Source organism: Orcinus orca, chromosome 17 (assembly GCF_937001465.1).
Source record: "Orcinus orca chromosome 17, mOrcOrc1.1, whole genome shotgun sequence".
Classification (NCBI taxonomy): Eukaryota; Metazoa; Chordata; class Mammalia; order Artiodactyla; family Delphinidae; genus Orcinus; species Orcinus orca.
The window spans coordinates 80,843,981-80,868,287 of NC_064575.1; the positions used below are offsets into that span (position 1 = coordinate 80,843,981).

Sequence of the window (24,307 nt, forward strand, 5' to 3'; positions counted from 1 at the left end):
TGAGCTTCTAAATAAATAAACTATTGCTACTCTATCTAGAGTATTTCTCTCTTTCCTACCCCACAGGAAATCTTCCTAACCACATTTATTATACTCTATTTTGGAATTTTCTCCCCAAACCATCAAAATGGCCATAGGCAACCCCTTTAAGGACAGAGTTCTGGGTAAATGAAGGGGGGAGGGGTCCAACTTAAACAAAGGACACCCTATACAAGCAGCATATTATGGTATAAGAATATGATTAGCATCAAAAAGACAGCACAGTACCTGGATTCTCACGCGAAGAATGCAGAAAGGCAGGCCATAAACATCAACTGAAACTCTACCCCATTTCAGGACTATGCTAGTCCCCAGTTAACCTCTATAGCAACTATTTTAAAGGTTTTATTTTTCTTCTTTCTATAGGTAAGAAAACCAAGGTTCTGGAGCTTCAGTACATTGCATACATTGAGACAAACTAATAAACATAATACGGATTTAAACCCAAGCCTAGTTGATTCTAAAGTCCCTGCAATTTCCTATGGAAAAATAAAGTGACTCCTAGTTATTAAGCACTAGGTTGATAGGCCGGTGCACTAAACATTTGTATGCATCACCTCGTTTAATCTTGCCAGTGTCACTAGAAAGTAGGCACTTATTTTTCACATGATACTTTTTCTGAAAATCTGAGGAACGGGTTGGTCAAGTTCTTGTCTAAGTGCTGAGTGATAGACCTTGTATTCAAACAAGTTCTAGTCTGACTTTAAGCCTCTGCGCTTTGCCATTCTTCAGTAGTTTCTTAACCAACCTCAAAAAAATGACTGTAAAGCTCCCTCTGTCACCTTGAAAATATCTTGATTCTTATAACTGTAAGCATGGTCCTAGGACTGAATGCATTAACAGTGCTCCAGGAACTCCTTGGTGTTTTGTCATCAGAGGCACAGCACCTTCTTGAACGCCATTTATCTTATACGCCTGGGAATTGAGGCAGAGGGTACAACTGCAGTTTTTCACCTTAAACTCCTTTCCTATAAGGAGGTCTGCAGATGACTACAGGAGAGATCAGGAGGAAAAGCGAGGGGCCTGGTTTGCACTGGTGTTGATGATGGATGGATACAGGGAGAGTCATGGGTGCACCACTTTATTGATGCAGTCTGCAAGCTGCAAATAAAAGTGTCCGGAAAACTGACAGTTTCTTAAGTGATTTCTATACTGGGGAAATTTGAGGAATAAATATTAAAGGAAATGATGCCTCATAGCATCTTTCTCCCTGGGGGTCACTGACCATGGAAATGGCATTGACGGCCCAGTATTTATGTGAGACAGGCTTGATTCAAGACCTCATTGACCCTCAAATGCCCTTTCCTTGCCTCCTTCTGGGACACTAGCATGCTTCAGGGGATGACCTCATACAGAGGCTGAGAAAATGATTGACTGCATGATGTGATTTACCTCCAAATTTTCCCCACAGTTTTTCCATGAAGGCTAAAATATTGTCATCAGAGGCACAACTTGAGTTGGAAAGATAGCATTGTAAAACGGAAAGATTATGCTCTGTCATTCAATATTCTTTGCAAACGTGACACTCAATGAAACATAATATTCCATTGAATATTTCTGTAATTAGAAATTAAGGCTGTTTCCATTTTCCACTACTTTAATGCTGCGCTAATTTAATACTTTTATATATACATATCTCTGTCAAAATCTATTATCATGTACTTAGGAGAATGTTCTAGAAGTGGATTACTAGGTCCTGAAGCTGGTGGAAATGTTCAGTGGTGAATTTTTTGAAAAATACTTTTTTAACCTTTATGATTCAAAAAAGTTTCAAATACTTTGCATGTGGGTTGCTGTTAAATCGGGTCTCCCCTGTCCCCCACCTGTGCCATTGACTTTTTGTGCCTGTGTTCACTCAGCACATTGGATTACTCTTATTTCCTTATTAAATGTGATCTTGCTAGTGTGAGTCCGTCATTACAGTCTGTGTAATCCTTTAGAATTTTGTTACAGCCATCAAACATGTGATCTGCCCCTTCTAACATCAGGTCAAAAATAAGTATGTCTTCTGAGCTTCTAGCTGGGTCATAGTTAGAGCACACCCCATGAAGCCTCTCTCTGGCTTGAAATAAATTCATTAATACTCATGAGCACAAATGTTCATCCAGCCCCAAGTCAGTGTCAGTGCGTTATAGATCATAGACTGCCCATGAGGATGCCCTTGAAAATGGTTTGTGATCATCCCATTCATACTGTTTCATGAAGAAGAGTGTCCGTAGTGGAAAGTTATCTGACATAGGGGGGTCATGTTGGCTCCTGGGGATTACCACTTCTTCTATGTACTCCTGTGCTCCAAAATAATCTGTAGAATACTATGTATTCTGCATAGTATAATGCATAATACTATGTCATAAAATGTTTCTAGACAGGCAGTGATATCCACTCAGAGGAGATGATATTTAAACTTAAGACATGAATGACAAGGAGCGTGAGTCAAGTGCACTTCAGGGAAAGAGCCATGTTGAGGACTTGCAGTCTTCCAGGCACAGGTTTAAGGGACTGAGGGGAGACTTTGACAGAGAATTGCAAACAGGACCTTGAAGCTGTGGCAGGTGGAGCTGAGGGAGATACCAGCTGGCCGGAGCTGACAGGAAGGAGAGTGGAAGCAGCGAGCAGTGGGCGGATGCTGTTTTTATGACGTTTTCTTCAAGTGGTTTTCTTTCTGCTCTAAGATTTTGTTCTTCCTCAGTCCAACTTAGAATTTGTTCGCCCATTACTGAGGATTTTATATGCCATGTATTTGTTTATTCCCTTTTAGCTTATGCCAGAAGGACTCTTACCTACTCCAAACCTGGGGGACTATTTGTGTATACATATGTGTGTTCTTTAAGAACACGTGATGATGCTCAGGGTCCGGGTGGGAGGTGATTTGCATGTCAGTCGTGGATCATCTCAGGAGACCACGGCCGCCCCTGGCACTCCTCTTTGTGATGGAGCGATACAGAAGAGTCATGGGGGGCTTTGACAAGTGGGGTCAAAAGAGGCCTCCTGTTCCTAGTGAGCAAGGGCTTGGGAGTCAGGAGACAGGGTTCAAATCCTAGCTCAGCCACTGTGTGACGTTGGCCAACTTCCTTTACCACTAAAGGTCTCCATTTCCTCATCTATATAACAAAGATTCTTTAAATGAGTCCAGTAAACCCACTATTATATCCATCCTGAGCAATGAAAGTAAGTCCTCTGCTATAGCAGAAATTCGAGTCGTCAATCTGAAACCTTCCTCCCATTCCTGTCCCAACCGTATTCTTATCCCAATGAGACCCTACTTGAGTTCTCCCTGGTTCTGAGCTCTGGACTTCTTACCCTGTCCTGGAGGACTCACCGCCAAGTTTCTCCCTGCCCTGGATTCCCCAGGCAGATGTACCAGTGCTGTGGAGCTAGCGTGCAGGCACCTCTCTGGCAGGTTGCCACAGGGCAAAGGAGCCCTGTGGTTTGAGCAAAGTCCAGGCATGTGAGTCAGAAAATTTTCGTATACTTCTCAAATTCTTTCTGTTTCTCTGCCTTTTGCTCAACTTACTATTTATTAAAGGGTGTTTTGAGCTCTCAGCACAGAACTGGAGTTTTATCCAGGCATAAACAGGACCGCAGTCCCTTGGGACTAGTGTTAGGGAATACTTAGTCCTGTTCTCTGAGTGTCTACTTGAGGTATCTTTCTGACCTTCCTTCAGCCCTAAGCCCCTTCTCCAGGGAACTCAGTAGGGGAAGTCAGTGCTCTGATGAGTGAGATGGGGAGAAGTCACTGAGCTTCCCGATGGGCTCAGGAGAGCCACGTTTTCTGCTTATCCAGGTGATAAACTCGGAGAAGCAGCAGACACTCCTGCAGTGGGGACGCCTGGAGACTGAGCTGCCCACGTTCAGTGTGGCAGAGGAGAAAGAGGTAGGAAGCTCAGATTAGGGCAGCACCTCGAAGCTACAGTCCCCAAACCAGCCAGTTCGGTCACAGAGCTGATATTTGATTTCCATTTTTCTGCCTCCTATGTGTCATATCTTGATTCATTTCAAACTCTGGGGGTACACAGGTATTATTTAATGCCCCCCTTAAAATCCCACATATAAAAGGTTTTGCCTGGAACTTCAGGGATAGGCATTGGAATGATCATTTGGAGCCCAAAACAGTGTGGGGAGACATTGCTTCTGGCACGGCCAAGGCGCTTCAAGCTTGTCCTGCAGGGTTTTCGCCTGCAGGTGCTCCAGTGACTGTTAACATGACATTGGACCCAGGCCATTGGTGAGTCCTGATTCTCAGGGGTTGCTGGCTGATTCTGACTTGAGCAAGTACCAATGAGGCAAGCCTCCGCTTATGGGAAAAAGAGAGTCTTTTAGCCTGCGGAAGGCCTGCCTCAGAACAGGCAGAGCTTCAGTGCATGGGCTTTTTAGTCGACAGTGGGAGGAATAATTTTTTGCTTCTTTTACTGTGTTTCTCAGCAGGGACCATAAGCCAGGACTTAAAATTGGAAAAGCAGCTAACTTCCCTGTGGGCTACAGAGGCAGTAATGTATGAAGGTTATGCCTTAAAATGGGAGCACTGGACTCAGAATCAGTCCCTCCCCACACCGATGCCTGAGCCCAGTCATGGCTTTAGATTTCAGAGACCCAGATTGCTGCTCTGTCCACTACAAGGTGGTGGATGTCATCAGAGACAAAAAAAAAAAAAAAAAAAAAGTAGCAGGGTCCCTATTATGTAGGATTTGTATCAACTTTTCATGTTGAATTAGAAAACAATGTAATAACAGTTTTACAAATGTGGTGGAAAAGAAAGGTATTTAAAAGTTCTGCACATGGAACTCTCTTTCTAATTATGGTTTGCCTTCAAAATCACAGAAGAATTAACTAGTTGAAAATGGGCCTCATTTATTACCAAAGCAGGAAAGGGAAATGAAGGAGGTCAGAGCGATAAGCCCAGGAGAAGGCTGGTTTCCTTTGCAGGGGCTGAGATCTGGGTCCACTCCAGGCAGCTGAGGAGGTAAGTGAGGTACAGAGGACAAGCTGGACAGGTATGGAAAGGAAACGAAGATATACCTGGGCCCAACCATCCTTAACGATGGAGCCAACAGGAAAGATGTGATTTAGTTGTTACTAGATCATAAGAAATGGCAGGGACCAAATAAACCTAATACAGAGAGAGTCAAGAGCTGAGGGAGCAGGAGAGAGTGACTCTCAGAAGGGATTCTAGGTCCAGAAAGTATGTATTGAATAGAAGCTCATTCTCAAAGCCACAGGTGGAGACCATCGCTGGAACAACTGGACAAGCCCTGCTTGGACCCAAGGAGAACCAGGCCAAGTGGTCACGCACACCTAGACAGATTTGAAAGGGGTCACCTGAGAAGGCTGGCCATATTAAGTGTCATCCAGGGGAAACAGCGCAGAAAAATGTGAACATGTACACTCAAACGAAGTAAGGAATTGGGGTCCAGAGAAGACATGGTTATTGCAGGGGAACAAGCAAGTGATGAGGGATGATGTCAAGGCTTGGGCTAGAGGTTGGCCTGATGGAGGAACCACTCCTGGGGGGAATGTACAACTCAGAGGGACACATGTGGTCAAGATTCATTTTAACGATGGATAGTTCTGGAAGGCCTGGCTCTTCTTGACTCCATCTATTCTGCTGTGCTGTGCTTACAAGGTAAAATACAGACAGCGTTTGAAAAATTTTCTTAACAGTAAGAGAGCAAATCAAAAGAAAAGGAGAGAGAGAACTCAGCCAGGGGGCATAAAAGGAAAGAAGCCCACTTAAGAAGCAAGTTAAAATTTCAGCCAAATGATTTTGAAATGAATTTAGAAATAAGGGGAAAGTGGACCATCAGAGGCACATGCCATGACCACAGGGAAAAGTACAACAGAGGGAAATTTTTCGCTTCTACTGAAGCCGTGCCAGTTACCCAGGCCTGAACAATGGCGAAGACGGGAAAGGCGAAGTTCTGGGGACGAGGCCGTGGTGGAGGTGTCAGACCTCACAAAACCCGGAGGTTCAGAACTCCAGAAGCCTCACCTGCATCTTCAGCTCGGGAAGCTGCTAAGGATGCTGCTTCAGCTGCAACAAAAATCAGCTTCACAGACTAAAATGATGCCGCAGCTCAAGGTAGGGGCAGCAGCCACCAAAGCTCAGGCCTGTGGCGCTGGACAAAGCACACTCATCATGGCAGGAGGAGCCAGGATCACCCCAGAACTGCCGGGAGCATGGACTGAAGGAGGGTCTGAATGCCGCGTGAGGAAGGGGAGAGTCTGAGGGGGTGACCCGCAAAAAAAAAAAAAAAAAAAAAAATGTATAACACAAGGTTACTGCAAAGTCTCAACTTTACAAAGAGAATAGTTCAACTGCCACCTTCTGAGACAGGAAGTGTGTGAATGGGAGATATTAACACAGCACCAAAAGTAACCTCCTGATGGGAGAGTTCTTCTCTTACACGTGAGGAATCTGGACCACTGGCTTAGACTAGCTGGCATCCAGAAACCAAGTGTCTCTCTGCTGTCCTAAGATGCCTCTGAGATTCTGCTTGTCTTTGATGACAGTGGCAGATGACAGTGGTGTGGATTAGGACCTGGGCCCTGAGAATATCGTTTCCCCAAGGATAACTAGTAGCTGGGGAGGGGGTTCACAACTGGTCGTCAGGGGGTTGTTGAGAAAGACTGGCACTGTGTTATCTATTTGAACTCTTCAGATGGTGAGATGCATCTAAGAAGATCCTCAGGTTTGGATTAACTTGGAGGTCTTTGAGAAACTATCACTGTTCTAGTAAAAGGCCACACAGAGAAAGCCCAGGCAGGCTGCGTTACCTTCCTCGGAGGATCCTTGTGTGGCCATTTAATCCCAATGCAGGACCTTTGGGTGTCTCCATTGGACAAGCACTGGGTGTCATTGGAGATCCAGAGTGAAGAATAGAGAGTGCTTAACCTAGATTCAGGGAACTGCACTGTGGAGTCTTTGGCAAAAGTTAAAAGGCTGCCACGAGTCCCAGGAGAAAGAAGAGGAGGGAAGGGTTTGGGGGGGGACTTATAAAAGTGAGGGCGGCGTTTCCTGGAGCTCCTCTGGAAGTCAGAGTTGCACCCTGGCTGACCATCCCAACGGGTGGAGAGAACCAGAGCCCCCAGCGAGTGGCAGAGGGGGCGCTTTTCCCTCTCACCCCAAGCTTCTACTCCCAACTGTCCTTCAGCTCCTCAGTTTTCCTACCCAAGAGAGGAAGAGAGACTAATCTAACTGGAGAGCCTGGGAGGAGGCCCCGGACATCCCGCATGTCTGTGGGAAAAACTTGCCAGGGCAAGTGCTGCCCTGCCACTGGGGACAGTCAAGTTCAGTTCCAAGGGAGATGGATCAGGAAGCCCAGGCATGCTCACACAGCTAATATCCATTCTGAAATCCCTACTTTTCCATAATGAATCTCATATAGTTTTGTAATTTTCTGATTTGCGAACTATTGTAAACCGATGTGATGGTATGAGTTACTGCTGGCTTTGACCCCAAAAGCAGCCTATTGAGTATGACGGATAGTGTCAGAAATTATGGAAGGACATCAGGAAAAGTGAAACGCGGGATGCTGCTTGATCCACCTGCTTTCCACACCCAGCTCCTTTTCTTTTCCTAAAGCTTCAGAAACTCTGTGCTTTGATAGGTTGAGAGGCCTTCCTTGGACACATATAACATTATGGGCTAATTTAGCTTCATGTGAGCTGGAAGTCCCCATGCTTTATTTACACCGTCCTATCAAATCTTTACACAAATACCATGAGGACGTTCTATTTCTTTCCCCATTTTACAGATAAGTAAACTGGCTCAGAAATGTCAAATGACTTGTCCAGGGTCATAAGAAAAGGTGGTGGAGCTGGGATTCAGCCCTAGCTCAGTCTGACATGGAGCTCATACCTTTAACCACTCCATTCTAAGGTCTTTCCTGAAATGTGAGTTTTAACTCTGCAAAGAGGGAAGGATGAGCCCTCTAACCAACTTCCACAGGACTTTTCAACCAGTGTTGAAAGGGTGCTGATGATAGAAATTAACAGCAATGGAGAAACCCCCATGTTGTCAACGGCTCGGATAAACTGGAGCTCATATACACTGTTGTAGAAATTTAAATACTACCTTTGCAGAGCTCAATCTATTGATGTATAGGAATTTGTTCGAGGAAAATAATTATACCAGAGCAAAAAGATACATGTGCGAAGCAGTTCTCTAAAACGTTTTTTGTAATGGTTTTTTTAAAAAAATATATTAAACAACCTAACTATCCATCCCCAGGAGGACTGGTTAAATGCATGAGAGTAAACCCATCTGGCTCAGTGGGCCATGGCCATTTATAATGATAATAGAGATCTGTATGTATTGACTCGGAAATATGTTAACTGAAAATGGCAAGTTACACAAGAGTATGCATAATAGAATCCCATTTTTCTGAAAAGAAAAATGAGTGAGTCTGCATAAGAAAAAGCTAAAAGGATGCCCCAGTCAAATCTCGGCAGTGAGGCAGTCTAGCCTAATGGTTAGAGGTGGGGACTCTGTCTCGTTCTCGCCTCCTGCTTGAGACCTAGGACAAGTTCCGAGCCTTCTCTGCCTCAGTTTCCTCACCTGGAAACTGGAGACTGTGATTCTTACCTTATGGTGTTGACCTGAGGATTAAATGAGATGATCAGTGTCAAGGCTCAGCACAGGGCATGGCACCTGCTGGACACTTGGTGGATGGTGGCTGTTGTGACATTTATGTGGGCACGTGTTCCACTTTTCTAGTGTGATGTAAGTAACTACCCCCAGACTCAGTGGGTTCGACGATAACCATTTTGTTATGTCTCACAAATCCATTGGGTCCCAACTTTGGGCAGGACTTGGCAGATTATTTGTTTTCTATAGCATCACCTGGGGTCATTCTTGGTACTTGGCTGGTGGACACACTGATTTGGAGCATACAGAATAGCTTCACTCACACGTCTGGCATCTCGATATGTGTGGCTGGAAGGCTGGGCTCAGTTGAGACTCTTGATTGAAATGTCAGTACATGGTCTCTCCAGCATGGTGACCTCAGGGTAATTGAACTTTTTACAGGGGGACTGGCCTCCCCTAGAACCAGTGGCCCAAGAGAAACTGGTGACAGCTGCCTGGCCTTTTCTCACTTATCCACAGAAGTCACACAGCTTTACTTTCACCACACTCTACTGGGTGAAGTAGTAATAAGTCCTTCCTAATTCAAAGGGAGGGGGCATAGACCTCGAGGAGAAGAGTGCCAAGGTCTCATTGTAGACAGACATGCGGGATGTGAGATATTGTTGTTGCTGTCTTTGGAAAATATAATCTGCCACAGAACCTATATCCTTATGCCCTAGTATTTTGCAGGTATATAATATGTATATCTACAATCTAATGTATATCTCTATGTACAGAGCTGGATGTACTTTATATGACTAAACACTTGGGCACACAAGTAGATGTGTACAAAGATATGTATAAATCCTGTATCAGAATTGCTTCAGTTGAGCAGACAGGCCTGTTGCCTGTGAAGTCTGAAATGTTTGTGTAGGAAAGAGCTAGAAAGAGGAAGGAGATGCTGTCTTGTTGTATATATAGCATAGATTTTGCCCTTTACAATAAGATGATGTATTTCATTTTGCTTTCCCTGTTGCTATGGTATCTGTCACTTTATTTATAACTGTGTCTGTTCAGTTACATCCGTGTACTTGAGAGGCTTTTCTGCTCTAAGAACCACAGCAAGCACCGGAGGCTCCCTGGGTCAGGAGTGGCAGGAACGGGGGTCAGGGTGTTCCTGCTCCTTCTGGTCTGCTGACCTCCCTGAGTTGCCTTTCTAGTCCCCCAACACCCCTCAGACAGCATGGTCTTACCTGCATCCCGCACCCCCCCCCCCGCTGTTCATGCAGTCAGCACTGAGGTCTGTGACCTTGCTGGCTGTGTGAACCTGGGCAAGTTACTCAGTGTCTCTGAGCCTCCCTCTTCCTTTCCCCCTCCCTTTTATAAAACAAGAAGGCGAAAGCAGACTTCACCAAGACCCCTTCGCAATCCACCACTCTCCACGACTCTTTCAGTTTCTGGAGAACCCAGTCCTCTCCACCTGCTGGCTTTTACATGCCTGGCTTCCTCTGCCTGTTAGACTCACCTCTGCTCCTCCTCATCTTTCAGTGTCACCTCCTCCAAGGAGCTTTCCTGGTCTGCGCATCTGCAGCAGATACACTCAGTGCTCTCATGCTCATATCGCCTTAGGTCAGAACCCTCAAGCACATTGGCTTCCTGGGTGTGCTTTCACTCCCAACAGCCAGCACCCGAGTCTCTTCATTGACAGGCTGCCTTCTTCTGGTCCCAGTGGTGCCCAGTGCCTCCTCTGGGCCTCTGGTGTCACCTGCCTCTCCCAGCTGAGGCTACCTCTGTCTCCTCTCAGCAGCTGTCCTTCTAGAGCCTGGAAGCCAGGCTGAAAGCCAGTCCTCAGTTTCTCCTATCTGGGCTCACTGCTAAGTAATGGGGCTGTACCAAGTGCAGTGGTTGATTTTGTATTAGTTTGACTGGGCAACAAGATACCCAAATATTTGTTCAAATGCTATTCTGGGAGTTTCTGGGTGGGTGTTTTTCGATGAGATTAGCATCTGAATCGGTGAACTGAGTAAAGCAGATTGCCCTCCCTCATGTGGGTGGGCCACATCCAATCAGTTGAAGGCCTGAATAGAACAAAAAGACTGAGCCTCCTCCAGCAAGGAAGAGGAAACTCCTCCTGCCTGACTGCTTGACCTGGGACATTAGTCTTCCCTGGCCTTCAGACTTGAACTGAACGTCTGGAGGCCAGAAAAGACCTTGGCTCTTCTTGGAGCCCGAGCTTACTGGCCTTCAGACTGAAATTACATCATCAGCTTTTCTGGGTCTTCAGTTTGCTGAATGCAGATCTTGGGGCTTCTCAGCTTTTATAACCCCATGAGCCAGTTTCTTAGAATAAATCTGTGTGTGTGTGTGTGTGTGTGTGTGTGTGTGTGTGTGTGTGTATCTATATTTATATCCATCCTGTTGGTTTGGATTCTCTGGAGAACCATGACTATGACACCAGGATAAAATAATAATAGTAATAATGATAGCCTACTCTGTGTCAGGTGTTTTGCATCTATTATCTCTAATCTGTAATTATTGCCATTTTACAGATGAGGAAACTAGAACTCAGAAAAGTTAGGCCTCACGCCAAGGGCACAGCGTTAGGAAGAGGCTGAGCCTGCACTGGAACCCAGAACTTGTGCCGAGTGGCTTCATGGGGCACACCATCAGGTCAGGAGTAAGTTGCACGAAGCATTTGCCAGTAGGTGAAAGTCCAGTTCATCTCAGGTCCACCCTAGATTGACTTACGCTTTGGTATTCCTATTTCCTCACATGCACAGGCTCAGGAAGGGTGGGTGAAGCCCTTTTTTGCTTGGAGAAGCCAGGGAACGTTACGGGCGGGCAATTCCATCAGCACAGATACACTTCGAAGTGCTAATTACCAACATCGGGGAAACGAGGTCTAAAAACAAATGCAAACCAACTAGCCCACGTTACCAACTGCAGCCTCGTCTAAGCACTGCTCCCTAACAGCCAGCTGCTCTGAAGAGCAGACAGCAAAGCAGTCAAGTCTACTAACAGCTCAGGGTCCTGCTGGGCTTCTCGTGCCCTACAGCCCCTCAGCCAGGCTCCAACACAAAGGCATGGGATGCTGTGTACCAGTGTGGGGAAAGAGCCCCCGCACCTGCCCTCAAGAAAAGTGGTCCCCTAGTGACGGGGCCCCAGCTGTGGGACAAGAGGGCATTGGATGGACACTTGGAAAGAGATGGGGTCCCAGCTGGCTGGGATTTGAGTGCCAGCCACCACCCACTAGCTGTGCTGTCTGTGTGCCTCTCATCTTCTTCCTTTCATCCATAAAATGGGCACAGGAAGAGCTGGTTTTGCATCTTTCTGAGGATCCTGTGAATCTTGGTTTTGGCACCCAGCACAGCACTTGGCACGTGGTAGAGTTTGGGGCTCCTGGTCCTTCCTTATGAATGAGCCCCAATTTTGCCTGAAGGCCTAGAACAAGACATTTAACAGGAAGAGGGTAGGGAGTTGTCGTCCAGCAGGGTCAGCACTCCAGAGCAAGGCCACGGGGTTCGACCTTCTGGAGCACTCATCCTTCCCCTCACTGGTCTCTTCTCACCTCCCACCCTCCCCTCCTCATTGGGAAGTGAGACCCTGTGGACCAGAGGGCCCAGGACCCTGCCCTTGGATGCCGCAGGGGACAGGAAGTTCGGTGGGGGCCTGCTGCTCTGCCACCAACCTGGAGAGAGCGGAGGGGGCAGGAGGGGACTGGGGAAATAGTGAACAGCGGTATAAGAGGGAAGGCAGCCAAGTCTAGGGGCCAGCAGGGCTCAGCAATGGACTTGGGAGCTGACAGTGCTGGGCTCCCCAAAGCAGGGACCTCCCAGACAGGACCTTCAGGCCCTGGTGCCCCCCATCCATGGGACTGAGACTCCTTCTGCCACAGCGAAGAAGCATCGTTTCATGTGGTTACACCCCATAAAGGTGTGAAGGAGGGAAGAAGGAACAGGGTCACTGGCTGGGAATTCTTCAGGGGCCATCGGGATAAAGGTGTACCCAGTGCCCCCCAGTCCTCTACACATTCTCTCCTTTGTCTGCCAGTTTCCCTGCACTCCCTGTTCTGTTTGTGACCTGATGATGGTAAAGCCTCTTCATTTATTGATGAACCCTTGGGAAGCAAAGTACTCCAGAGACTTCTCAGATCAATACACAAGGGCGAGAAATGATCGGAGGATTACAAGAACTGGTTTACTTTGAACTCCGCCTAATATGAAAGGAAAGACCAAAAGGGAAGTAGTTTGCTTTAATATCTGTGTGGCTTTTTTTTCAAATGGCAACAAGATGCACCCCTAGTCCACGCGTGGCCCTTGCTCTTCCAACTGTAAACAGGTCTTTTACTGGAAAGACAGCACAAGTTTGAAGTTCAAAGGACCGAGTTTACGTCCCACCTCTGCTAAAGGAATAGCTCTGCGATCCTGGGAAAGTTACTTAACCTCGCTGACAATCACAGGTTTCTCCTATAAAACTTTAATGGTGATAATAACTAAGTCCCTTTGATGGTGGGGTTATTAAATTAACTAATGTAAGTGAAAATCATTTTGGAATTTTAGAGCTCTTTTGGTATTAGTTTCTTTTGTGATTTTTAATATGTTTTTTTAAACTATATATGACTCCTGTCCCCACCATGTCATCCTCTGAGAATCACTGGTTACTCGTTTCTCCATCTTCCGACATGACGTTGCCTGCGGTTCTCAGGGCCGGTTTTCCTCAATGTACTTACACGTTCAGGACCAGTTTGTTAAGCATCTTCATGGGCGAGGTGTTGGCACCCTCTGAGCAGTGTCTCTGCTCTCGTGGAGCTTACTGCTCAACCACGATGGTTAAACAATGAGCCCGTGGCAAGGAACTGGCTCCACCACGGCTGTGACCTAATGGAGCCGACATTGCTTGAGAGCTTGTGTGGAGTCAGGCGTCGTGCAAAGGGCTCTGGGTGCAGCATCTCATCGCAACCTCACGGGAGCCATGCAGAACAAGTGCTACTGCTGTTTTTTGTTTCACTTGCGTGCACACTGAGCTCGGGAGGGGTCAGGCCATCGGTGCAAGGCAATGGCTAATAGGTGGCGGACCTGGGATTGAACCTGCGTGGTCTGTCTTCAGCCTGTGTTCCTAACCTCTAGATTGTATTGGGTCCCCTGGTAGATGGAGAAGCCCAATGAGCTATGAGAGCCAAAGCAAAAGCAATGCCGTAGTACGTGCAGTGTCCCAAGGCTCAAGGACAGAGCTCACCGGAGGAAGTTCACTAAGGCAGAGCATCACGTCAAGGGGAACAAAAGATGGGAAGCTCGTATCTGCTCCTCCTGGGTTTGGGGGACCTTGGGCCCTGAGTAGAGACAGAACTTCCCTGGAGCAGGCAGGGCCAGTCTGGCCTGGAGCCATCCTAACGAACTGCCTGGAAGTGCTCCTTCCTTCCTACCTCCTGCCTCCTGGTCCCAAGACCTCTCTTAGCTTAAAAATTTTCCTCTCTTTAGTTTTTTGTTTCCATTTTTTAATAACCAGACCTGACAGGCACAAGGGTGGGGCCACCTCTCATTTCCTCAATTGTCTGACGAGCCCATAATGAGAATCACTTATCAGAGAAATATGCTGCAATGAGCCTGGAGCCACAGGGCCATCTGTGTTTTTTTAACGTCCAAATGCGGTCGAAGTCAACGGCGGGAGCTCTCCTGATGATGTGCAGACAGAGGCAGGATGGCACCTGAGGGTGATCCCGGGCAAGGATACAGCCAGGTGTTTGGGACAGAAGGCTGCACGGTCTGGGACCTCTCCTGGTGACTCAGTTGGTGGGGCTTGAAGGTCATCTCTGGGTGGGGAACTGAGAAGACACTGCCACTTCTTGAGGCTTCTCAAAAGAGAAAGGTGGGCAGATACATCTGTTCCTTTCTTTAATCACTTTGTTAATTGGCCCTTGAAGGGAATACGTCGTATTGGATGGAAAAACCAGTGAATTGTACATAGTTGACACTTGATAAATATTCGCAGGATTGGGCTGCATAGAGGTTTCTTTTAAGTCCAGACTGACTCTTTAGAAGTTTTGGGCAAGATGCCCGAGCTCAGAGAGTTCCTCGAGCATGCCTCACGGAGGTAAGCAGTGGGGAGGAGACACGTGTCAGAAGTAGAACAGATCCAACTTTGGAGAATATAGTTTTGTTAGGTTTGATCTTGGACAATAGGGTATTAAATTAAATTAGAAGATTCCTTAGATCCCTGGGCAAAATCGTCAAGCTGATGACGTTTGTCCTTTGAAGCTCCCCCTCTCCCACTTGAGCTTCAGGGGTTTCCTGGGAAGTCAGTTAACGCTGGTCAAAAATGCCTCCCTTCCTTAGGAATGACATTTGGCTACAGGCAATAAAAACCCAGCCAGGGAGACTTTGATGAATGGGGATCTGGAAAAGGGTGCATCCCACCAATCAGAGAAATAAAATGAAAACATCAAGGAGATACCTTTCCCACTCAGCACGCTAGTAAAAAACTCATAGTTGTAGACTGTGGAGGTGCAAGAATTTTCATAATCACTGGCGGTGATGTAAATTAAGGAACCCATTAGGAAAGCAGTCAGGTACTATCTGCTAACGTCAAAGAGAGGCAGGCTCCTCTACGCTGCAAGTCTGCTGTCAGAGTGCCCTGGGGAGATGCCGGCAGGTGTGCTGGTCATGCCCAGGGTGGTCAAGCCAGCATTGTTTGAGACAGTGAGTGAAAAAAGAACCTACCTACACATCAATATAGAAATTGTGTCTAATTGTGAAATTAGATGCCCAGCAATTAAAATCAATGAACAAAGCATATTTATCAACATAATGTTGAATAAGAAAAGCAAATTACAAAAAGATTCATATGACCATGAAAACATATATGTAGGTGCTTTAATATACACAAAACAAAAATATGTTTGGCTTGTGGAGCTATGTATGGATAGTCCAAAGATCAAAACATGGTTTGATCAGATGTGCACAATTTTTAGATCGTGATTTCGTCAGGAGAGAAGGAGAATGGAGTGAAGGGACTTCCATTTTATGTTTCGTTTCTTTTACTGTTGAATAATTTATGATGCAAATATCTGGACAGAGAGTTTTTGTTTATTATTCTCTGGACTTTTTAGTACATTTCCTAATTGAAGCAATTAAAGAAGGCACACAGATGATTGCAGGTCTGGCTGACAGAGCCTGAGGAAGGGGAGAGCCTGGGGGAAACAGGACCCCCATCTGGCACAGGCTGGATATCTCCAGCCTCTGCCAAGGAGCCAGGTCTGACCTCTTCTCCTGGTTCATGAAGTCTTTTTTGGGGAGCGGGGGGTCTCATCTCAGATTTCAGATGTGATGAGCGTCTCCACATCAAATCCCAAATATTTCTGTCCATCTTGTACTTTCTGGAGCCGAGATCAGCCTCTCTGGCTTTCAAACATCTTATTTTGCTTAACTTTTAGGTACCGAGTAGTCTGGCTCCTTAGCCAGGACCTTGAAAGGCTGTATGCAATACAATATGAGGACAACAGAGGTATTCTGCAGCAATTATGTGGAGGGAAAAAGAGAAAAAAGGGAAGTTTTTATGCAAGTGTCTGGCCTCTTAACCTACTCTACCTTTAAATAAAGTCAGATCTTTGACATTCCCTGGGGAAGGGGGAGGAGAGTCGCGAATACCTCTTGCCTATCTGCAGAGTTGAGTCCATTCTGTTTGAATACTGAATTTCCTTAAGCACAATATTTCAGGACAGCTGATCTTACTCATAGATAACTGATTCGTATTAATATTACTAATAGCAACTATTTTTTAAAAATAAATGTATTTATTTCATTATTTTATTTATTTGTTTATTTTTGGCTGCATTGGGTCTTCGTTGCTGCACTTGGGCTTTTCTGTAGTTGCGGTGAGCAGGGGCTACTCTTCGTTGGGGTGCATGGGCTTCTCATTGTGGTGGCTTCTCGTTGCAGAGCATGGGCTCTAGGCACACGGGCTTCAGTAGTTGTGGCACATGGGCTCAGTAGTTGTGGCACATGGGCTCAGTAGTTGTGGCTCATGGGCCCTAGAGCGCAGGCTCAGTGGTCATGGCACACGGGCTTAGTTGCTCCACGGCACGTGGGATCTTCCCGGACCAGGGCTTGAACCTGTGTCCCCTGCATTGGCAGACAGATTCTTAACCATTGCACCACCAGGGAAGCCCACTAATAGCAACTATTGATATAGTGCTTCCAGCTGGCCAGGCACTGCACTCGACATTATATACATTATCCCTTTTAATTTCCACAATTGCCCTAGGAGGTATGTATGATTATTCTTATTTTGTGAATGTAAAGGGGTGAAGAAATGTGCCCAAGGGCACATGGCTGCTAAGCGGCAGCGCTGGGACACAGCAGCATGGCTTTGCATGCTGGTGGTGGATAGCAAGACATATGTAACATTCCTTATTGCATGGTGCCTTCTTAGACCATCCGTGGACTGAAGTAAACTCTGTCTCTGGTCCTTACCACTCCTGTCTGCTCCACACTGCCTACGCAAATGTCTGACCCACATCTCGAATTTAACATGAATTCCAAGAGGACTCTGTTTTCTTTCACAATCTGTTTCCCTCTAGTCTTTCCTGTTTCCGTAAATGGCATCAGCATCCACTCAACAGCTCAGACCAAACACTTAGAAGATGCCCTCATGTTCTCCCTGGCCCTCAAACTCCGTTCAACCCACCACCAAATCTTGATGTCTCTACCTCCAAAAAATAATCTTGGATCTAACCCCTCCACTGCCAGATCCTATTTCAAGCCACCCCTTTCTCCGATGACAGCGATCTCCCTGTTTCCATCCCTCCCCTGCCACCCCTGCTCCAGAACATTCAGTGATTTAAGTGGAACCGTTCATTGTACCCCTGGTTTCAGCTGGTTCTGTCCACACACACTGACTCCCTGGTCTTTCTTTGACCTTACCTCCTATCCCTGTCCCACTTGCTTCATCTGACTTCAGAGCGCTCACTCTTGTTTCTGCAGTACTTAGTATCTCCTGAAGAATCCTTCATGCCCCGTGCACCCCTGCTGATTGAGAAGCAGTATCAGAGTAACACTTTCTACATTTGGAAAGTCTTCACCAGCACATAGATAAAACAGGTGGCCCTTTCTCTCTCCCTCGACGATGACCTCACTGAGCACCGCACCGTCTGCAGCCACCTGACTACAAAATTCTGCTTGTAATTCCACAGATCATTCCTTATGCCACCATGCACAGGGATGAGTAACATTTGCTGTGGATACCACGATCCATATGGGTCCCACTGAAAGCCATCAACCACTAGGAGAACATTATGCAACACTTTCTTTGTGGAGTGTGTGTTGTGATTCCTCCCACATAATTGGCAAATGATGAAAATACTGATATCCTCCCGGGCATTTAAGCTTGCTATTGGATAACTACTCAGAACGTAGCCCAGGTCTAGAACGTAGAGTACAAGGAATGTTGCTTTGAAATGAATGAATGAGCACCCACTATATCTAAGCACTATGTGATGTACGGGAAGCACATATTAATGGGACACGGAAAGAGCTGTAAGTTAGAATAAGACACAGGAGTGCCCAAGAGGAGATGTGTGAATGAGGTATAAGTAACGTCTAGTTTGTGCCAAGCAGAAGGACAGCCATCCCCGGCAGAGGGAAGATTCTTGAAAGGATCCAGAGGCTCGCACTGCCTAAGGATCTCCACAAGCACTTTCACAGCAAGCCCCTGAAGTTGGTAGAACCATGGGAATCATCCCCCATGTACAGATGAGGAAACTAAGTCTCAGAGAAGTCAAATAGCTTGCTACAGGCCATGCAATAAATATGTGGCAGAGCCTGGGTTGAGATCTTTGTGATGAAGGGTTTCAGGCATCTGGGACGAGCCTGAACATGCTTCTTGATTCCTTCAGGGTCCCTGTCCTGACTTCCGGAGCTTACAATGAAATGAACTGAGCCAGAGAGGATGCTACGGCAGAGAGAGACAATGGCCAGCGTGACAGAAGGGATTCATCTAAGGTATCTGCATCCTTAATTGGCATTTAATGAAGAGAAAGAGGTCTGAACAAGGAGTTTAAAATCCTGGTTTGAGCCCTGGCTCTGGCACTAGCTTGCAAAGTGTTCTTAGGTATATTATTTGCCCTCTGAGCTAGTTTTCTCATATGAAAAGTGAGTCTGCCCTCATTAGAGAGTTGACACAATAAATAAATGAGCTACTCTGTGTGATGGTAATCTGTGTGCTCCAAAGAGCTGTACACACGTTAGATTTATAACTTATTATTATTACATTTTATTATATCTTCTAATTCATGCTATATATTATATAATAATATATAAGAATATTGTCTCATGTATTATTAATAATATCATTGCTAAAAATATTTTCCCAAGTAAGACATAGTTTAATAGGGGATTGCATGGGACAGAAATATCTTGAGTTTTTCAAACTTCAGATTACAAACCATTAACAGGTCTTGTAAACAAGTTAGTGCTTTTTAAACATAAGGCAATACAGTTCCTGACCGAGTAAACGTGGTCAGTTGTGATGTAAAATTTATTACTGCTGGTAGGTCGTGATCAAAAATGTCTTAAAAACTCTACAATCAGAAGAAAAACCTAGAAATGTTAGGGACCAGCGTATCAGTTGTTCGATTAAAAAGGACCTCGGAGTTGATTGGGTCCCACCGCCCTTACTGATTGGATAGAAAACTGAAGATCCCACAGCTGTGCTGTGGCAAAGGCAGGTCGCAAAGTCCAGCTTCCAAACGAGGCAGCCAATCCTGGGGGCTGAACTGGAAAGGGAGGGGCTTGGAAATGAGAGCTCCTGCCTTCATGAGTTTGCATATCTAACAGCGATTTATTAGCTGCCACTCTGTGCCTAGCACCGCCCCTGACTTCAAGGAGCTGCTTACATTTTAACAGGAGAGAGAAAAATATTAATAGAGGTCATATTACTGAAAAATAAATTTTTTCCGCTTGAAATAAATTCAGTGAAGGAACTAGCAAAGGAAGAGATACAAAGAAGCATGGGATGAGGGTCCACGCGAAGGTGGTCAGGGAAGCCTGTCTGAAAAGGTGATGCTGAAGTTAGAACCTAAAGGATGGAGGTCTTTGAGCTCATCTTGGACACAAGATGGCTTGCCGCAATGTTAGGCACCACACGCTTGTTCAAGCCAGAAAGAAAGGGTAAGGGGAAACAGGGATGTGTTTCATAAGGAAAAAAATATTATCAGAGGGAAGATTTTTGATTAATTTTCATAGATCAGTGGATGCTGAGGAAAGCAAGTGTTTCTCTACAGATGATCATGTTGCTTCCAAACCAAACTAGGCTTTGATTATGAAGGAAGAAAGGGGCAGGGTGTATTGGGTAGGTGGTGAAATGTGATTGCTACCCATATCGTTCTCTTACACGTTTCTGTGCGTTTGTTCATGTGATTGCTTCTACTCAGCACGTGCTTTTTCATCTAACGAAAAAGAAGTAAGCATGTGGCATCAGTGTTTTCCTCCCAGTGCCAGCAATATACAACCTCCACACATGCTAGTTCATGAAAAATACAAGGTATATACTTATATAAACCACTGTGTCCAGCTTTCCCTTACTTGCAGCCAAATGGAATCTCAACTGACATGAGGCTGTGTGGGGGAAGGTCAGCATCTCTGGGGGATTCATCCCTATACTGACACTCAGTGACTAAAGTCTTAAAGGTGGAGTCAGAGTAACCTTAGTTTCAAGATCTCTATCACTGATGCCATGTCTCTGCTGCCCTGACCCCCTGCCTGGCTGAGGACCTTCAGCTGATCTCTGGTCTTAATCCCCGTGCTCTGTCTGATGTTGGATTGCTTCCACAGCTTTTGATCTCAACCCCGTAAGTCCAGAACACACCCACAGACTCAGCTGAATCCCATGTCTCATTCCTAACTTTGCTTCCCCACTCTACCTTGACCAACCCACCCTTGATTTCTAGCTCTGTCCCAGGAAGGGTCCTGGAATGACGTGACTACATCTGATCATATTTTATCTCCAACCTGCAAGATGGTGGACTTGGTTTTTCTAATAAGCAGCACATTGCTCAATTTATAATTTATTATACATTATTATCCTCAGCTTTTTGGCAGTATGATTATTTCACAAATTGCAGGCTCCCACTTTAAATTAATGCTGATTGAGACTTTTCCCAGGTACGTTATCTTACATTTATCTATATTAAATCTCATCTCATTCGCTTCCAAATTTGCATTCTTCTCTGTTCTTTTAGCCTCTCTGATAGTCATTGTGGTTTGGAACTTGGTAGCATCTGAAATATAATAAACTTGTCCTTCTTTCTAAATCATAAATGAGCTTAGTATAAATGCTTCTAACATGTATAGAAGAAGAACTAGCATTTATTGTCCATTGACTAAGAGTCTTAGCTGAGATTCCCCCAGAAGTATACACTAAGATGAGGATTTGGTGCATACGGATTATGCGGAAGGAGATCCTGGGAAGCAGAGTGATGGGACGTGAAGGGGAGACAGGGAATGGAGGAAACGCAGTTAAGAGTGCGTCATCGAGTGGATTACCACTGATGGCTTCTGGGGCTCACCTGCTGAAGACCCTCTGAGACTATGTAGAGCCCACCCCATCGACTCCTGCCCATCATCCCGAGGTGGTTGCTCCTGGGGAACATGAACTCCCTGACATTTACAGTCATCTTGAGCCTAGCAAGCTCCTGTAGCCAGAGAAAGCTCCCAGGCAGAGATGCGGATGCTGGAGGAGGAAGGTTTTGCATGTATGAGATTTGTCCATAGAGCTTCAGGTGACCTCTTAGCTAAGGGGAAATGAGCTGGGCACCTGCTACAGTCCATCCTGTGCACCACCCAGGTCTACTCTTGCCACACATTGTGTCTACTTTGTTCCGTCACTTACTAGCAAAGTTGTGCCGTGGATATTCCCCGTCTCCCTCCTCTACCACTCATTTGAGATTGTCCTCAACCTTAGCCAGTACTTCTACTAGTGTTTCTTTCCCAATAAGGTAACTCACTGAGGTATCTGAGCCCCTCATTACAATGCCCTTGTTGCTCCATGGCTGATGAATTGCCCTTTCAGTTACCAATGGGCATGGAAGCAACAATAAGCCCTCCAGAGAATCTGCTGTGTTCCATACTATTATCTCTCCGTTCTCATTATAGGTAGGAGCCTCAGGACCTCATGTCATTTACCCATGCAAATAGAGTAACTCTTTTTTTTTCCCTTCTGGTCTACTGGCATACAGAGTCCGCATCACCAGGCAGCAACCATAACTTTAGGCTCAGTAGAACCCTTCATGTGTTGCCTGGCAGAAACATCCATCTCTTGGGAACTAAGACAGCTAGTCCAGCAGAGCCAAGAGTTGTAGGTTTGAGAGGTTAAAAAAATTGCCCAAGAGGTCTTCTGGGAGTGACAGTGACTCCAGCAATAGGACCAATGCTTTTTTTACTTGCTCCTATAGGGGTCTATCCACACACCTCTTTCCTGGACTTCCTCATCTCCAGTCTTCCAATTATGTTCCTCTTAGGTCTCTGACCAACCTGTTAATCCATTCATCGCCGTATGTATTCTTCCCTCAGACCACTTCTGCCCCCACCCAAAGTTGAGGATTACATGTGCTCAGACGTCTGTGTGCTGAGATTTCTCCCTGCCACTGTCTTTCATCAACACTCCTGAGTGGGACTAGAGTACGGCAGCAGACCACGGTCAGCACGCTAACAAATTGTGCTGGACCATCCGAGAACCAGGACTGAGATTTTTCTAATCCATCACTGGTCATAAGGAGCTTTGTAAGAGGCCACAGGTGTGAGTGGTGGGGGAGGTTCTGATGCAACAGAGGTAGGTGACAGAGGGTCAGGGTCATCTTTTCATGTCACTTACCTGCACCTGGCAGGTCTGCTTGGGCTTGATCTAGCATGGGACATTTTCATCATGGGATGGATTATTGCTGTATATGGATATTGCTGTATGCCCAACTTCCAACCCGGTAGACCTGACGACACCCAGCTCTTGGTGGGCAGTTCCAATCCGACCCGGTAGACTGACAACACCCAGCTCTTGGTGGGCAGTTCCAATTACATAGTCACTTGATGCCCCGTGATTAGGAGCTTCTTTCTGATCAGTGTATAATTCTCTGTGATAAAGTATGGTTTTGATCCAGAAACCTAAAGGTCTGCTCTGTGGTTCCTCTACTGAAATTGCCAAACCCTCCACACAGCATTTGTGTCTGCCTCAGTAGACCTGACACCCCGTAAGCTCTGCCTGGTTGTATAGCTCCATGTCAGAGCAGCCTTTACAGTAGTCTGATCCTATTGCAGAGGTTGCTTTTGGCCTCTTGCTTTTGGCCCCAGTCAAAACTTGCAGCCTTCCTGGTCATCAATAAACTGTTGGAATAGTATTCCCAAATGTGGTATGTGCTGCCTTCCAAATCCAAAGAGGCCCGCCAAGCACTGTGCCCAACTTTTATTTGCAGGGAACTCAAGGTACAGTAACGTGCCTTACACCTTGTGACGTGCCCCACGTGGTTAGACACCTTTTTTCACCTAATTTCACCAATGTGGCAGTCACCAAAGTCTTCATGGAGTTTATCTCCCACCTTCTGGTGTGGGATAAGTATGTGTTTTGATGAACACATAGCAGTCTCTGACATATATATGCATACGTATATGTGCGTGCATACATAATTGGATAGATTTGTCAAATAGCGCATCTCAAGCTTTACCAAAGGGAAATATGAGTAGAAAAGGGAAGAACAATGACTGTCCTTCTCTTCTGTCCAAACACATTTTACTTCAACTTCCCTGAAACCCAGAAATTATGCAGGAGTGCACAGGTGAACTAAACAGACTTCAGCACGACTGATACAGTTAGTGGAATCACCAAACCCCCAATCATTTACATATTCTTTTTGAGCATAACAGCAAAAATAATTCAAGGCAACAAAAAATATGAGATATTGAGGAGGACATAAGTGTCACCAAGGGGTCTGAGAGAACTTTCTAAGCAAGACAGAAAGCCCAGCAACTGTAAAGGAAGGAGAGAATACACATGGACCACAGAAGGCTTAAGATTTTTGCACGACAAGAGAGTAAAAAACAAAGTCAGAAGACAAATGAGAGATTGGCAGAAGTATCTGCAATTCCCATGATAGATAAAGGTTAATACAGAAAGAGCTTTTACAAATTAATAAGAAAAATGCCAAGGACCCAATAGAAAAACATGGGCCTAGGACAGGAGTAGTTAATTTACAGCAGAGATTATCCAAAAGAGCAACAGACATAACAGTTCCCAGGTAGAATCCGATCCATTTCAACAGAAGGGCCCCTCTTCTGCACCTTGAGGAGCAATTGCACACAGCGTGGAATGGAAAGAAAGTGTCTGAGCCTTTTGGAATGTGGAGAAGAGAACTGCAGATGTGAGCTGCCTCTGACTTGTGCTCAGTGGAGCAAAATAGAGCTCCCAAGGGAAAGTACCTGGGAGACTTACAAGTGCCAAGAACTCTACTGGAAGGACTTAGGAAGGCACAGAAAAGCCATGAGACTTGTTCGCACACTTATTCGTATGCAGACTCCATCAAGGCGGGTGAAGAGAAAAGAGCCAGATCTCTGTTTGAGCCCACTGCTGCCATTTACCAGCCAAATGGCTTTGGCAAGAGTTCTGGGTTGAATTGTGTCCCCCCCAAAAGATACATTGAACTCCTAGCCACCAGTACTTCCATATGAC

At 45.8% G+C, this 24,307-nt stretch overlaps 1 long non-coding RNA gene across 3 annotated transcripts in view; it reads left to right on the top strand.

Moving 5' to 3' along the window:
- The window catches only part of LOC117199640 (uncharacterized), a 126,005-nt gene that overhangs the window by 37,952 nt on the left and 63,746 nt on the right, over positions 1–24,307 (top strand). For all 3 annotated transcript variants that reach the window (XR_007472978.1, XR_007472979.1, XR_007472977.1), the window contains exon 3: positions 18,492–18,597. This is a non-coding gene — a long non-coding RNA (uncharacterized LOC117199640). The remainder of the gene's footprint in view (positions 1–18,491; positions 18,598–24,307) is intronic.